This window comes from Hyaena hyaena, unplaced genomic scaffold, assembly GCF_003009895.1.
Source record: "Hyaena hyaena isolate Hyena2069 unplaced genomic scaffold, ASM300989v1 scaffold_461, whole genome shotgun sequence".
NCBI lineage: Eukaryota > Metazoa > Chordata > Mammalia > Carnivora > Hyaenidae > Hyaena > Hyaena hyaena.
This window is the reverse complement of record NW_024081095.1, coordinates 1,081,310-1,094,442: the sequence shown is the minus strand read 5'-3', so window position 1 is coordinate 1,094,442 and position 13,133 is coordinate 1,081,310. Positions and strand designations below refer to the sequence as shown.

At 36.5% G+C, this 13,133-nt stretch overlaps 1 pseudogene; it reads left to right on the top strand.

Annotated features, from left to right (window-relative positions):
* The first annotated feature begins 6,616 nt into the window (after positions 1-6,616).
* The window catches only part of LOC120246290, a 32,978-nt pseudogene continuing 26,461 nt past the window's right edge, over positions 6,617-13,133 (top strand).

The window sequence follows — 13,133 nt, the reverse complement described above, 5'->3', positions numbered from 1 at the left end:
ATTTAAATTATCTGATCTACCTAATAAAGGAAAATACATATAAGTGAATACATATTCTGGATGATGACATAGATTATAATAAAGATTAAAAGACTTCCTTAACGGGGTGCCTGGATGGCTCAGTTGGTTGGGCATCCGACTTCAGCTCAGGTCACTATCTCCCAGTTCATGGGTTCAAGCCCGGCATCAGGCTCTGTGCAGACAGCTAAGAGCCTGGAGCCTGCTTCTGATTCTGTGTCTCCCTCTCTCTCTGCCCCTCGCCCACTGACACTCTGTCTCACACTCTCTCTCTCTGTGTTTTAAAAATAAACATTTAAAAAATTTTTTAAAAGACTTCCTTAAGGATTTAAGCAATTCTAAATGCATGGTAGCAAATAATTTTTCTAGTGCTCAAATGAACTTACAACTGTGTTTGAGGTAGGTCATGAATTAGGAATTTTATTATGGAGAAGCTGCTACCTTTGCAAAGGCAGCCAAGTTAGAATACCAGCCAAAATACTATCTTGAGTTTTTGGTGATATGAAACTTTCCCATTCAATTTCACACTCTGATATTATTTGTTGCATATTATAACATCACCATTCCACTGAAGAAATTTTGACAAATTGCTACATATAAATTTACATTCTGTTGTTATTAAAATACAGAAGGAATATTGGGCAAAGCTTCATGTGGCTTTCATCCCAAGTGGGTTTTAAGAGGTGGACAGACAAAAAAGGTATAACTAAGTCAGAACTCAGAGAAACTATAGTATGAGTTCCCTTTTAACTCTTTGGTCCTTAGACTGGAGAATGAGCTGAGCCCCAGACTTACCAATAATATTTATTCCACCTATACACAGCGTAGTTTGTATGCTCAGAATTTTTTCATGACTATAATTACCATTATGAAAATCGTATTATTATTTATATAAATAGGCAAAGAAATCACACTCAGAGCACTAGAGTGTATGTTCCACCTAGATCTGCTGGATGAACCTTAAGTCATATATCTCCTCTTCATCAATTCTTTCAAGTGAAAAACTGATATAATGATTCCTGGCTACTTCACAGGATTGGTGTAAACATCAAATGAAACAATGAATATTCATGTTCTTCATAAAGTATAAAATGCTTACCCAATATGAAGCATTATTTTAGAATTGTGTGTGCTGAATGAGAAAGTAAAGCCTGAGGTCTCCAGCTAATTGTCTTTAAAATCTGAAACACATGTTATAATAATTATCCTTTTGTATCTCTCTCTCTCTCTCTCTTTTTTAATTCTTGAGTGATAGATGCTACAGATCTGAAAATCATTATGCTGGAATATTTCCAGCCCTCCCAGCCACAAAAAAGTGTCTACCAAGCAAGGTGGTACATTGCCTCAGCTCCTTAATGGTATTAATAGAAGCAGAGTTTTAAAATATTGTATGAATATTTAAAAAGTTCTGCCATTTCTAATTGGTTCATGGATATTTAAGAAAAATCTTGAGTTTATTTTTTTTTATATTTTATCTTATTTTTGAGAGAGAGATAGAGACAGCATGAGCAGGGGAGGATCAGAGAGAGAGGGAGGCACAGAATCCGAAGCAGCCTCCAGGCTCTGAGCTAGCTGTCAGCACAGAGCCCGATGCAGGGCTCAAACCCACGAACCATGAAATCATGACCTGAGCCGAAGTCGGACGCTCAGTCAACTGAGCCACCCAGGCACCCCTCTTGAGTTTATTTTGAAGCAACTCAGAATGGTGTGATTTTACTCAAACCCTCTATGTAATTTCACCTCAATGCTAGAATCAACTGATGTACCAAGTTATAGCAAGTATGTTAATTGGCAATAAAGAAGTGCAAGCATTATATAGGAATTCTCTTCATCATTCTACACACAGTATTCTCAGAAGGAAAAATCAACAACTGAACTATTTGTTAGTGAAATTACACCAGCTTCTAAATCCAATGTGAGGCACACACACCCCAGAAGATATGCAAGAGAAGCCATGAGTTATGTGAAGAATATATTAGAACTTCTAATATTTATCCAAAGGTCAGTAATCAAGCTTTATTAATATTTAATATTTAGATTTACAAGGTACATGTTATTAATTTCTAAATGTATTTCTATTGCAGGATGAATATTTGCTCAAATACTTCTTTTTGAGAGAGATACAAACCAAAAATTTTGGAAAACAGATTTAAACAATATGGGAAATTTTACATTAGGTTACATTCCCCTTAGAAGACACACTACTAGCAGCTTCTCAGGATAACAAGAAGATAACAAGAGTCCAAAGAACAAAGTTTTTTTAACAAAAACCACAGTTGCTTCCACAACTCTTTGACAGTTTTATGGAAAAAAATATGACTTCTTAGTTTAGTCAATGTTGTCCAGGACAACAGAGTAATGGTCTCTCTTGGTCTACTGCAAGCTAACTGATTTTGGAACTCTACTTCTATTTTTTTCTGTTTGGGACGGTTCTTTACACTGCATTCTTCCCTTACTAAAGCTCCAAACAATGCCAGATTATTACATTTTTGATTACTGACAAACATTTCATATTACACTATAAATTTACATAGATTCACAAATCCATTACTGTGGACAAATGATGAAGTTAATATTTTTTTCTTTAGGGATCCATCAATAAGTTGCACTAAAGTAAGTGCTTTCCAAGTATGAATGACAACGGTCAATCTGTTTACTTCCTTGATGTTATGAAGATCACGATCATGGCTAAAGCTTATGTCATGGATACCGAAGAACCCCATCTTACATTCTCACAACTCACCCTTTCACTCCAGCCATTCCTATACAATCAGCTGCAAGCATTTATAACCTGACAGCCAATGATTCAGCTACCTCTTCTTGTCTCTTTCATTTCTGTCCCTGGGGCATTACTGATGCCACCTCATGGGATTCCTTTAGGAACTCACTAAGCCATCTGACACATACACAAAGCTGAGGTGTGAAGGAGCTAACACTCAAGGGCAATCCTTGACCAATGGGGAAAGAAGGAAACCACTAGATAAATACTCCCTGACACTCCCTCTGTCATGTCTCAGCTGAATAGGTTTAAGGTTCATCTGACACAGCTCCTCAAAGGTCTCCAGGAGGACTGAGCTCCAGCTGCCCACAGAGGTGATTAGATCTGTGAAGCATACTTGGATAGACTTTCTCTCTTCCCTGGTTTTACTATTTCCAGTCCTTAGGATTGTTTCCTGGGATCACATTCCAAAATAAACTGACTATATGCAAGCTTTCACATTGCGCTCTGCTTTAGGAGGCACTACAGCTAAAACAGCCTGGAAGGGTTGACTAAAAATTATAGGATAAGCAGATGGAAGAAAATTGAGATGGGAGGCCCATTATGATTTCAGAGATGTAAAAAGATCAGACCCATCACCACTGTGTCACACAATAGTGCCAGGCAATAAATTTTACAGAGAAATACCTCTAACATTTAATGCATCCATTTCCAATAATGCACATCTCATACTAATAGTATATAAGTGAATAATTTTTAAATACCAAACATTTTTAGGAAAGGTGGGGCATCCTTTTAAATACTCCCATTAAAGATAAAGATGTGGGGTGTACACACACACACACACACACACACAATGGAGTATTGCCCATGAAAACAGATGAGATCTTGCCATTAGCAACAACATGGATGGATCTAAATGATATTATGCTAAGTGAAATAAGTCATAAGAGACGTATAAATACCATATGGTTTCACTTATATGTGGAATCTAAAAGACAAAATAAGTGAATAAACAAACAAAAAGCAGAAACCCACAAATACAGAGAACAAACTGATAGTTGCCAGAAGGAAAGGAGATAGAGGGACAGACAAAGCGGGTGAAGAGGAGTGGGAGATATAGGTTTCCAGTTATGGAATAATCCTAAGTCATGGGGATAAAAGGTACAGCACAGAGATACAGTCAATGGTATTATAATAGTGTTGCATGATGACAGATGGTAGATGCACTTGTGGTGAGTACAGCATAATGCATAGAGTTGTCAAATCCTTATGTTGTGCCTCTGAAACTAATGTAACATTGTATGTCAACTATGTTTCAATTAAGTAAATAAATATTTCCATTAAAAAATCAACACTTAAAACACTTACAAAAAGCTCAACTGCATAAAATAGTGCTATTCAAAATATATTATAAAACTCATAAAAATTCACAGAGCACCACAGGTCATTGCATCTCATAATAAGACTAGTGTGATGACTCTCTACTTTCACATTTGTGTGTGTGTGTTTGTATGTGTATCTCTCCCAGACAAAATGGCCTTATTACTCCAATCTCCTCTAAACCCTCCAAGGGCCAAAACTGAGAAATGAGGAGTGAATGATGAGATGGATGTGGACATTCAAATGGCAGTTGGAAGGCAAGTTATCCATTCTGACATCAAGGAGAAGCTGATTTCCATCAATTCTTCATTCCCACTATTCACCTTAAATAAAGCTACCTCAAGTACTATCTAGTTACTATCTAGATTTTACAACTATTATCTGTTATTACTATTATTACAAATACTAATAATAATCTTTTACATAGACTATTGATATTCTTACAGTAACTTTTACTAAAAACCTCTTTGGAAAACATCTCTATATTTATGTCTCTAATTTAAAATATAAATAAAAATTTAAGAAAGTGCATCTTTAAGACAAGCCCCCAGATACCTCTTCTTCCTGATGGATAATACCTGATTACTGTTGCCATACAGAAGTACCAGAGCCAAAAAGTAGGGCAACAACCTACAACCTCAATGAGACATGATGGTAGATTGAAATACAGCAATTTGATAACAATGAAGTTAAAAGATTTGAAAGAGATTCAGGAAATTCCAGAAATAAAACTGCTAGAACTTGGTGACTGGTTAGATGTGAGGTATGACAAATAATCTAACACATACTATTAGACATTGGTTTTATGTTCCCTTCAAATCCATTTCCAACAATAGCTGCTAGGGAACAGCTTGGTGTAGGTGATGGGCAATTTTAATTAACATTAAACAGCTTGAGATGAAGACAACTAAGGTGATTCAGAGAGAAGAAGAGAACCTGGGAAAGAACAGAAATGACAATCATTCAATCTTGGGTAGAAGATTAAAGACAGAAAAGGCACTAGCACCCTGATAAAATATTACTAAGAAAAGTACAGTCAACTTATGTCTAAATGGAATAAATATTGCTTCTCTTGGACCAAACCCACATTACACTAGTTTCACTGTTTTTTCATGTAACCCACTGGTTTTTAATGAGGAGTGAATCCCCCCCAAGGGCATTTGGCAATGTATGGAAACATTTTGATTGTCATAAACTGGAGGCATGTCCCCAGATCTTGGACCCAGAGGCCAGGGGTGTTGGTAAACGCCCTCTATACCAAGGAATTATCCAGCACAAAACATCAATAGTGTCAAGGCTGAGAAATTCTGAAACCCACTGACATCAGAAATACCAAATTTTACACAGAGGCACTGTTTTATGTTGTGGGAGTCACTAAGAAAATTCAGTCACGGGCCCTGTCCATGAAAACTAAATTCATTACCTTTCAATATAAGAGAAGCTATTAAATTAACAGCTCAAATAATAACAGAAGATATACCATAAATCAGTATGTCTATGATTGTGAAATAAATGATACCAATGGTAAGTGCTCTGAGCAGTTTATAGATTTTTATAGACTGGAGAGCAAAAATTGGCCTAAGAAAAACCATAGATATTTTGTGAACGAGGCAAGATCCAAGGTGTTCTCAGAGGAAATAAGTTAGGATTTACCTCCTCACAGAACCGTTAAGTCATGTGACAGGTGGAACAGCATACACCAATGCTTTATTTTGGGAAATTCAAAAGTGTTCCAGAGAACAAAAGGTATATACTCCATTGCTTAACCAGAAAAACTAATATGGCTGGTAAGCAGTTTAAGGCCAGGTTGTGAATAGTCTCAGTTGACCCTTGAACAACATGGGTCTAAACTGCATAGGTCCACTTACAAGTGGATTTTTAGTTTACAGTACCACAAATGTATTTTCTTTTCCTTGTGATTTTCTTAATAACACTTCCTCTTCTCTAGCTTACTTTCTTGTGTGAGAATAAAGTATAAAATACATATAACACACAAAACATGTCCATCAGTTGCTATCAGTAAGCCTTCTAGTCAACAGTAGCTAAGTTTTGGGGGAGTCAAAATTTTTATGTGGATTTTCAACTGCAGGGGGGTTGCTGCTCCTAACCTCCATGTTGTTAAGGGTCAAGTGCATTTTGTTTAATTGACTAAATCTGTATCTTAGGAAATGCAATTGAGTGACCGTATAAAGAATTAACTACCAGAGGCACCATGGGCAGAGAGAACTCAGGAAGGATAAACATGTTTGAGATATGACACAATAGATTTTGGCACCTGAATGGTGGCTCTGAGAAAGAAGACAGATAATAAAGGCAACCTGAGAAGTGAGAATGGACAGGACCATCCGGATGTTTTAAGAGCAAAGAAGGGTATGTCATCGAAAGCAATTTGTTTTGTTAAAAGGAGAATTAAAAGCTGACTTAAGCCAATTTGGTCTTTCATCCATTGTGATTCTTTTTTAAATAATGCTAAATTCTGGTAATTAGAAGTAGGTGATGGCTGTATATGATGATCACGACAATGACGATGACAATGACGACGATGATGATGATTTTATCAGCTACTTCCTAAGGATCATAGAGAATTCTCTTGGCCTCATTTGGCTTTTATACCCTGGGCAGCAACAGCCTGTATAAACTCTGTCCAGTTTCCTGTAGGTGCCTTCTGACAGCACCTTGTCTCAGGTCTGTAGTGTAGGTCTCCTCCCTCCTTGTCCAAGGGCTTCAGTTGGTGGGATCCCACTGAAATCTGCTGTTGCCCTCATTCATACCATGTGGCAGTATATGGTGGTTAACAACTCTATCAGGGCACACATTAACCAATCAAGAATGGAAGACCGTAATATATGCTCTCTATCTCCTCCCCTGCCTATAGAGAATCCCAAGACATAGCTTATACTGCTTCCCAGGTAGTCTTGCAGGATCAAGAAACCAATCTCCTGGAGCCGTAGTCACCTTGATAAGATATCCTCGACTGCCTTTCTTCTTTCTGCTTCTTTTCCTTGTCACTCTTGCCTGTATCTCAGGGGTCACACACCCTAATTGAGTGCTTGCTCTTAACCTTTAGTTTCAGGTCTGCTTTATGAAGAACCAAAATAAAAGCGATGATGATGATGATGATGATGATGATGATGATGATGCCAATGACAACACTGACAACGGTGATAAAGAAAATAATAACTAGTATACTTGATATTTGCTAAATGTCCATCAACATTACAAGCACTTTCATCCTTACTACAGTCCTGTAAGGTTGGTATTATTATTCTCATTTTTACAGATGAAGAAACTAAGGCAAAGAGAGGTTCCTGCATTTCCTCTTCAGTAAGTTCTGGTGACAGTGACTCGTTAATGAGGCTACAGATGCTTATGCATTGACATTTTCCCTCTCCAAATAAGATAAGATAAAAACACGGGGGAAATAGGTGGCTACATTAAGTAGACACTTCTAGCCTATTTTGGTAACAGATGTAACACTGATTCAGTGAATACATTACAAAGTAGACTTTGAAATTACCCAATTAATTATCATCCAATGAATTCTAGCAGTGGAATAATTTATTTATGACTATCTACTTTTTTTGAGACATAATCACCAATACCAGATTGATTTCTAAAATCTTAGAAATAATGGCAAAGCTGGGGACATAACAGCAAGCACTTTGTTGGGTGACAAAGTCACATATTCAGGGTGTACATTAGCTATCCTTACAGTCTTCAGTATTATGAGTATCTGAAAGATGCATCTCCAAATCATAAAATGGAAAATAAAAAAGTGAATAAATATGCATTAAATATTGTTTGCATCTCTTCTTCGGGTACTTAACTTTGTGCGTATGCCACATACAGCTCTCCCTTCTATTTCTAGAAGTCTAGAAACAGACTTCTGTAATTGGTGCTTTTTACTGATTTAACGAATTCTGGGCACCAAAATATAGGTTCCAATAACAAGTAGGGTCCTCCTAGATATTTACAGTGTAATAATACTCAGAGGCATTCTTTAAGACAGAGTTAATCAAGATAAAATAATCTGTGGGGCACCTGAGTGACTTAGTCAGTTAAGCATCCAACTCGGCTCAGGTAATGATCTCATGGTTCGTGGGTTCAAGCACAGTGTCAGGCTCTGTGCTGACAGCTCGGAGCCTGAAGTCTGCTTTAGATTCTGTGTCTCATCTCTCTCTCTGCCCCTCCCCCGCTCATGCTCTGTCTCTCAAAAATAAATAAATGTTTAAAAAAATGTTTTTAAAGATAAAATAATTTGTTAAGAATCATTGGATATTTGGAATAAAATACTGGATACTGGATATCTTGGACTAAAAATGTTATCATTTATGAAGTAGGAAATAAAAACATTATTGTAATTTAACATACTATATTCTGTATGTGTGTTGTTTTTCACAGCTAAACTCAGGTTCCATTCAGGAAACAGGTGAAACACTTGCCAAGAATAGTTAAGTATGATGCTTCTATCCTGCTCTTGTTCAGATCTGTCTTCTTCATCTACTAGTCTTCCTTGGTGTGCCACACTGCTTGCCATTTCCACTGTAATGATCACTTTCTGGGATCAGCTTCCAATTCAAATGACATAACATTTTGAATTTCTCTAATTATGAATGCCTAGAGCTTACATTTTTTATAGTTTTCATCAATATTAAACTCTTAAAATTTCCTATCCCTGAAGTGTGTTTGTGCAATTACAAAGAAATGACACCTTTCCCTTGCAACACTTTCCCATTTATAACACTCCTTTGGGCCTCTGAAGGGCACCATCATTCTGATCGCCTACATTTGCCAAGTTGCATACTCTGTACCATGGTTCAGACTGAGTTTTAGAAGTAGATAAAACTGAATTTGAAAGTACAGTTGGGAATAACAGAATTTGAAGATAACTAGAAATAGCTGGTAGACTTGAGTACGTGAGCATTTTAAATACTGATGGCAGAGGAGTGCCTGGGTGGCTCAGTTGGTTAAATGTCTGACTCTTGATTTCAGCTCAAGTCACAATCTCACAATTTATGAGAATGAGCCCCATGTCAGGCTATGTGCTGGCAGCTCGGCACCTGCTTGGAATCCTCTCTCTTTCTGCCCCTGCCCTGCTCATGCACGCATGTGTCTCTCTCTTTCTCTCTCAAAATAAATAAAAATAAAAGCTTTAAAAAAATAAAATACTGATGGCAGAAAACAACAGAAACAAAAATTTTAAATAAACTGAAAAAGTGTTTACAATATTACAAAAGACAAGGGGAAAGTAAAGGTCTCTTGCAAACTAATCAGGGAATAATAAACCTATAATCAGCTAAATAATAATTAAACCAACAATGAGATGTCAAACCTAAAAAACTGTCAAATGCTTGAAATAATCTCCATTATTAATAAGGCTAGTAAGAAATGGAGACTTGGGGCAGCTGGGTGACTCAGTTAAGTGCCACACTCTTAATATCAGCTCAAGCTATAACCTTACAGTTGTGGGATCAAGCCCTACATCAGGCTCTATGCTGAGCATAGAGCATATGCTTGAGATTCTCTCTCCCTCTCTCTCTGTCCCTCCACCACTCACATTTTCTCTCCCTCTCAAAATAAATAAGTAAACTTTAAAAGAAAAAAAAAGAAATGGAGACTTGCACTTGAGCATGGAGCCTGGTTAAGATTCCCTCTCTCCCTCTGCCCTTGCTCATTCTCTCTCTCTAAAATACGAAAAAAGAAAAGAAAAGAAAAATGGATACTCATATACTATTCTTGGCAGTACCCACTGGGACATCCTTTTTCAGAAGCATTTTTCCATTACAAGTATTTGTAAAGCACATCTTGTGACTCAGAAATTCAATTTTTAAAACATATTCTAAGGAAATAATTAATTGCATGACAGTTTATACACTGATGTCCCTTACAATTCTACTTATAATCACAAAAACAATAGAATCAAGATAAATAATGGTTCTTTTATGCAAGAAAATACTATACAGTCATTAAAATAAATATATAGCTATATTTTAATTGCTATGAAAAATTCCAACATATATCACAACATTTTTAAATGTAGTCTACAGGTGAGCCTGTGTGGCACAGTTGGTTAAGGGTTCAACTCTTGATATTGGCTCAGATCATGATCTCACAATTCTAGTTCAAGCCCCACAGGCTATGTGCTGACGGGGTGGAGCCTGCTTCGGATTCTCTCTCTCCTCCCCCACTTGTACTCACTCTCTCTCTCCAAGTAAATAAACTTAAAAAACAGAACAAATGTAGTCTACAAAGCAATATTTATTATAATACAATCTTATTTTAGAATAAATGATGTATGCATACTGTTTTAAAATACAAAAGTATATGTGACAAAGTACCAAAATATTAAAGGTGCTTATACCTAGATAATGAAATTTTGATTGGCTTTTCTTTTCGTTTATCTGTGTTTTTAAATTTTCTACTGTAATCCTTGGTAACTCATGAAATGTATTAGTACAAAAATATAATTAAACTATTGCAAGAAATTCCTATAGAAGAAAAATATTCTGTATGCCAACTGAATTATTTGGAGAAGTAAATATTAATTCTTTTGACTAACTCCTACTCTCACTACTACAGCTAATAAATTACAATGCCCTCTTGCTGCTTTTTTCTTTTAAGTTTATTTATTATGGGAGTGAGAGAGGGACAGCAAGACTGGGGGAGTAATCAGGAAGAGATGGGGAGAGAGAGAGAGAATCCCAATCAGTCTCCATACTGTCAGCACAGAGCCCAATGCAGGGCTCAAACTCAGGAACCATGAGATCATGACCCGAGCCAAAATCAAGAGTTGGATGCTCAACTGACTGAGTCACCCAGGTGCCCCACGCTCTTGCTGCTTTTAAAATATGGATGTAATTTCAATAGAAGTAGACCCTCTCATAAATACTATACTTGGAAAGCTTCCAGCTTAAAACAACATCCAGTTTACAAACCTTGGTGCAACATGTCTAAATTTCCCAGATTTATATTTGCAAATACCCTGAAAAATGCAAAAACATAATGCTACAAAAATTTGGTCCGTAAAAATTTACTTGTTTAGGGAGCTAGAATGAAAAACTGAAATAGTAGCTCTCCCTGCCGTATATCCCTGGAAATATGTCTTTTGTTCCACCAAGGTTCAACCAAGTATCATGGAAAGCAGCACAGTGCAATGGCAAAAAGTAAGTACTCTCAAGTGAGGCAGTGCTTGTAAGGTTAGACCAAGTACATTTGAAGTTGACATCCTGGTTTATGGCAACTTGCTGAAAACACCAGTTATACAATTTTCTAGAGAAGGATGAAAAGGAGAGAAAAAAAATTCATAAGATCTTGAATATTTTCTACAGAAACAAAGGGCAATTGTTGTCTTGCTAATCAAAAAGTTAAAAGTCAAATATACATCTTTAAGGATTAAAGGAAAAGAGCACAGATATGAGTGGCCTTAGGAATTTAAAACTGAAGGAACAATATAGATAATTATGAGGTGGCTTCCTTTTTGGCAGTTAATTTGGATACATTAATCATAATCAACTCTCTTTAATCAGAAATTGGGATTTCCTGAGGACTTTTCATTAATTGCGAACCAGAGTGGTTGGCAAATTATTCCTCACTGTAGATCAGAGTACTCCTTTGTGGGTTATGTTCATATCCCACAGAATTAAGTTCAAATAGAATTTTTACTGAATTTTGCTATCATATTACCACACATTCCCCATTATTTCATTATGGCTAATAGGAGACATATGTATCCTTAAAATGGTATACCGTGAAATGACTGAGCTAATGAGTAAAAGTGAGTCTCGACAGGTACAGCTGGGAGAGGGTAGGTGAATGGTTTAAGGGCTGATGTTTTATTCCGCATGGAAGCAGTTAAGCCAACTCCATGTTCTGCTCTATTTTATACTGGCTTCTAATGACACTGAATCAAATTACAGTTCTTTATAAGATTTAATGTTTAGCTTTTCTAATTTTACTTTTATAACGAAATTGAAGTAGGGCCGCATGCAGTTGTTTGGATAAAATTGAAAGTACCAAACAGCTATGTTCTTTAAACTAAACAGCAGCTTTTTTTTTTTTGTTTAACTTTAATAAGGGGTCCGATAGTCTGATGTGAAAATTTTCTACCTCTTTTGTTGGAATCTGACCAAAACCTTTGAAACTGCAAGTGAAATTATTTATCGTAAATGGAGGATTCCCAGCAAGAAAAGTTTAATCATAATGCAATTATTTGAATGAGTGTTTTTGTGCTTGATTACATATATACATTTGGGGGCAATTACCAATCCTTTTGATATTGACATTTAGTAATTCATGTCCTTTCAGTTGAAAGGCAGTTTCACCGGTGTGGTGGTTTCCCAAATCACTCTTCACCTTCACCATGAACTTCTTGAGAACCTTGTATGAGGGGCAGCCTCCTTCAGGGAAAAGCATTACATGGGAGTCAGTGACCAAGTCTCTTTCAGGCTCTAAAGCTGCTAAGCATACACCGTTGTCCAAGTTCTTGAAGCTCTCCAGGCCACTCCTTTCTTCAACCATAAGATTAACTAACAACAATAATTATTAATTATGTTATTATTATGATTATGAAAATAACAGTACCTAACATTTACAGAGTGCTTGTCATTTGTTAGAGAATGTTGTATGATCTCATTTAGTCATCAGAAGAACTCTATATACAGTAAGAATTGTTTTCCCATTTTACTGATGAGGGTACAAAGAGAGCTTGAAACTTGTTCAAATTCTCATAGCTAATAAATGGCTAAGTTCTAAAGTTAAAATGGGAATTGGAGTGCTTTGGTGGCTCAGTTGATTAAGCTTCTGACTTTAGCTCAAGTCATGCTCTTACAGGCTGTGAGCTCAAGCCCCGTATTGGGCTCTGGGCTCACAGCTCAGAACCTGGAGCCACCTTTGGATTCTGTCTCCCTCTCTTTTTCTCTCTGCCCATCCCTTTCTCTCTCTCAATCTCAATCTCTCTCTCTCTCTCTCAAAAATAAACATTTAAAATTTTTTTAAAATAGGAATCATCTGCTGA